The sequence below is a fragment of the Sinocyclocheilus rhinocerous genome, unplaced genomic scaffold (assembly GCF_001515625.1).
Source record: "Sinocyclocheilus rhinocerous isolate Xijiao unplaced genomic scaffold, SAMN03320098_v1.1 scaffold2028, whole genome shotgun sequence".
Classification (NCBI taxonomy): domain Eukaryota; kingdom Metazoa; phylum Chordata; class Actinopteri; order Cypriniformes; family Cyprinidae; genus Sinocyclocheilus; species Sinocyclocheilus rhinocerous.
The window spans coordinates 165,529-170,310 of NW_015628691.1; positions in this window are offsets into that span (position 1 = coordinate 165,529).

Here is a 4,782-nt window from a genome sequence, read left to right on the forward strand (position 1 = left end):
CAACTGAGTATGATAATTTTGCTAGTGACACACACACACCTCTAAATGTTTTCTGTCCAATTAAAACTTTCCAAAGAGATAAAAATTCCTTACTTAGTCTTAGTGTATGTGCATGACATTTGTTTTCTGTAGTTGTCTGTAATGGGCAAATGCAGTTTAAATTACTTAAGTGTAAAAACAAAGTGAACCTGGCATGCTCTTCCTCGAGTGTGTCAAAATTCTGCCCTGAATCTATTTAAGTGTTGACCAAAGCCTGAAAGGAAATATAAGCAAATGGGAGATGACTGTTTTTGCTCTGTTTAGGACAATGCAACATGTTAGTGGAAACATACATGCGTTCATTTCTTTATTTCTTTTTCAAAGGAACTCCATAAAGCATCTAGATATGATCACTTTATACGTTTTTTGAAGGAGGGACTAATCTATTCCAGCATTACATGTCCATTCCACTAGATGTCCTCACATGCAACTATAGCTGCTGAGTTTTATTACATCACTTATAACGAAAAAAAAATGTTCGCTTTGCTGATTTTGCTCTTGCTTCTTCCATTAGGTAAACAAAAATAACTTACTTGATCTTTTCAGAGTCATCAACACTAACTATTTTTGATTAAAATGCCTTCCTTCTGTTCTCACCTTCTTTTACAGATTTGGGATTAAAGCAATCACCTCATCTCGTTGTAACTGAGGATCTCAATGTGACCCTAAAGTGTTCCCAGATTGGAACATCACATAACAGCATGTACTGGTTCAGAAAAACACCCACTGAGCCATTGGAGCAGATAGTGCATTTCTTTGTTAAAACAGAAAACTGGGAGAAGGATTTTAAGCAGAGAGCATCAGCTGTGAGGAACGGGGCATCTTTAGACCTGACTCTTGCCAAAGTACAGAGTTCTGACAGTGGTGTTTATTACTGTGCAAAGCAGGATGCACATCAGTGTAACCCAATCTATAACCTCAACAAAAACACGCAGATTCACATCTCACACCTGCTCATCTGCTGTCAATGAATGAAATTAATTTCTATAGGGATGAGTGGATAAACTATTTATGTACATTTGTTTTATTATTATTTGATTGTACACACATAATTTAAACTTTTCAAAATTTAAACAGATTTATACATACAAAATGCTTAAAATTTTAGTTTTAGAGTCAAATCATTGGCTTAAAAAACATTGTTTTACTTGGAGTAAGTGGTAAATATATTGAGATCATATGATGAGCCAAATACTCTCAACACACGTTATTGGCCACATTTGGTTCATTTTGATCCATTTACACCAGGTCTGATTTAAATAAACTAAATTCTTCTTGGTGTGTTCAGTGTCACGTGACATTTCTCAGTTGTCACAGCAAGACAGACGTTAACAAATCAAAGCATGTTTCAGCCCATTAATCTATAGTAGCCCAATTTATGATTTTTCGACACAAACAGAACTCAATTTAGAGTAGATTTAGAGTAGTTTACAGTCAAATTGTTGAAATTATTATAACCAGTAGGGGTCTCCTTTGAGCCTAAATAAAGTTACTGATCATGTGGAGTGAAACAGGCTTTATAAAACAGAGCATTGAGAGTTTGCATTCGTTTAAAGTGATTCATTCTACACATCCTGTTCAGACCTCACACACTGCTGTTCATTCATGTCATTCCTCCAGCACTGAAGCATCAACATGATATTTCTAGTGTGCTTGATTTATTTAGCAGCACCTCCATTCTGGGTCTCAGGTAAAATATTTCATTGTTTATTGTCTTTATTTGTTCCTCCAGTTTATGCATTTCTACTAACTTTTACTACTTACTTCTGTCTGTTTTCAACAGGAAAATCACTAAGTAACCAAGTTCATCAGAATCCACCTCATCTGATAATAAAGGCTGAGAAAACAGTTCAGCTCAGCTGTTCTCACACCATTAAAGACTATAGAGTGATATTATGGTATCAGCAGCTGAAGGGTGATAGTGCTTTAAATCTTATTGGGTATGTGTTTTACACAAATCCAACCACTGAAGACCAATATAAAACTCAGTTTAGCATTAAAGGAAATGGTGCAGAATCATCTACTATTAACATTACATTAAAAAGGGAACATGTTGGGAGTACTGCAATATATTACTGTGCTGCCAGCAAAGCACAGTATTGAAGATCCTTTAATCACTCTTACAAAAACCTTCTGTTAAACCCTGTCACCACAATATTATTCTAAAAAGTTCATGCTACAGCGATATTATATCATGAAAGTAGGCCATTTAAGTAGAAGCATACAATGGTAATTTCTTCATCTCTAACAATTTATTGAAACAAAAGCTGACATCAGTGGTGGGTATATTACAACAAAAAATTTCAATGCCTCAATATCTTGTCATGTGTCCTTGAGCATCAATTACAGCTTGACATCTGTAATTCCACTCTTCTTGTAGGGCTGCCCTCAGGTCATTGAGGTTCTGGGGTGCAGGGTTACAACCCTCTACACGATGACTCAGCTGATCCCATAGGTTTTCTATGGGATTCAGGTCTGGAGAAAGTGCAGGCCTCTCCATTTGAGATACGCCAGCCTCCAGCAGCCGTTCCCTGATGATGCAGCTTCGATGAGCTGGGGCATTGTCGTCGATGAAGATGAAATCAGGCCTGTGTTGCACACAATGACTGGATTAATGATGTTATTCAAGTAGTACTGACTTGTCACAAGGTGTAGGGCAGTTCTGTATTGACTACACATCTGCCCAGAGCGTAACACCAGACAACAGTGGCTGATGCATAGCATTCTCCTTGACGTCTCCAACAGCATTGGCGGCCATCATTTCTGCTCAGTGTGAATCGACTTTCATCAGAGAACAGCACTGAGGCCCACTGGTTCCTCGTCAAGCACAAATGCTCCCTGGCCCATGCAAGACGATGACGTACGCCTGTGCCTGGTGGTGTGGGTCGTCTAGCACGCAGACATGTCTGACATGACACTCGGGTGCCTCTCACTTCCCTTAAACGTGTCTGGAGTATGGCATTCATCATCCGGTTCCGCAGGGCACTGTTTACAATGAAGCGGTCATCAGCATGGGATGTTGCCAAAGGACATCCACTTCTATGCATTTCTGTGACTCTTCCAGTCTTTCTGTTTCTCTGTTGCAACCTGCTGATGACACTCTGTGACACTTTAAGCTCAATGGCAACTTCCCTCTGGGAACATCCCGTTTGAAGCCTCGCAATGGCCAGGTACTGTTGATCAATTGCAAGGTGTCATCTTGGTCTCATGATGTCAAAATGTGAACAGCATGATGAAGAGGACTGTTCAAATACAAATTGTCATTGAACCAGAACATTTAGTGGTCGATTTATGGATCAGACACTTCTTGTGATTTTTGCGGTCAATCACCTTGTTAGAGCATGTTATGCAATAAGTACTGAAACACTGAACAGTTGGACATGCGCATTCAAAAGTTTAGAGAAGGTCAAATTAAGTTCACCTGTAAAAGTTATAATGCATTTTCGGTCTAAGCATTTAATTCATATATACAATTATCTTTTTTTCATTTTTATACAATTATCTTTTTTTTCATTTTTTAAATTATTTTATATTATAACAAACTAACTCCACTGCTTTTAAATGCTTTCCATATTTGTCAGCTTTCATTTTGAGTTTGGCTAAAATATCTTCACACTTGTGTTTGTTTGTAAAGTTAAATTGACTATGCAGTTACTGTAATTCTTTTCATGCATCTATAAAGTAGCAATGATTAGGAACACTTTACTTGAAGCCTATATTGTGTACATTGTGTCAAAAGGGGGGCCCACTGTCTTTTGACTTTCAAAACCCCTGCTTAGCAAAATAGTCTAATACTCCGTTGGAATCAGTGAGTTGAGTCTCTTCACATACAATTCTAATTAAAATAGATTAATCGACCATTAAAAAAAATGCTTATTAAATAGTCTTTAATTAGATAGTACACTTTTTTTTAATCAACAATCTATAAAAAATCATCAACTCAAAAGAAAATGTTTGGTTTATTTGGGATTAAAGCAATCACCTCATCTCTTTGTAACTGAGGATCTCAATGTGACCCTAAAGTGTTCCCAGATTGGAACATCACATAACAGCATGTACTGGTTCAGAAAAACACCCACTGAGCCATTGGAGCAGATAGTGCATTTCTTTGTTAAAACAGAAAACTGGGAGAAGGATTTTAAGCAGAGAGCATCAGCTGTGAGGAACGGGGCATCTTTAGACTTGACCTTGTCAAAGTACAGAGCTCTGACAGTGGTGTTTATTACTGTGCAAAGCAGGATGCACATCAGTGTAACCCAATCTATAACCTCAACAAAAACACGCAGATTCACATCTCACACCTGCTCATCTGCTGTCAATGAATGAAATTCATTACTATAGGGATGAGTGGATAAACTATTAATGTACATTTGTTTTATATTATTATTTGATTTTACGCCAGAATTTAAACTTTTCCACATTTAAACAGATTTATACATATAAAAAAAATAAAATTTTAGTTTTAGAGTCAAATCATTGGCTTAAAATACATTGTTTTGCTTGGAGTAAGTGGTAAACATATTGAGATCATATGATGAGCCGAATACTCTCAACACACGTTATTGGCCACATTTGGTTCATTTTGGTCCATTTACACCAGATCTGATTTAAATCAACTAAATTCTTCTTGGTGTGTTCAGTCTGACGTGACATTTCTCAGTTGTCACAGCAAGACAGACGTTAACAAATCAAAGCATATTTCAGCCCATTAATCTATAGTAGCCCAATTTATAATTTTTCGAC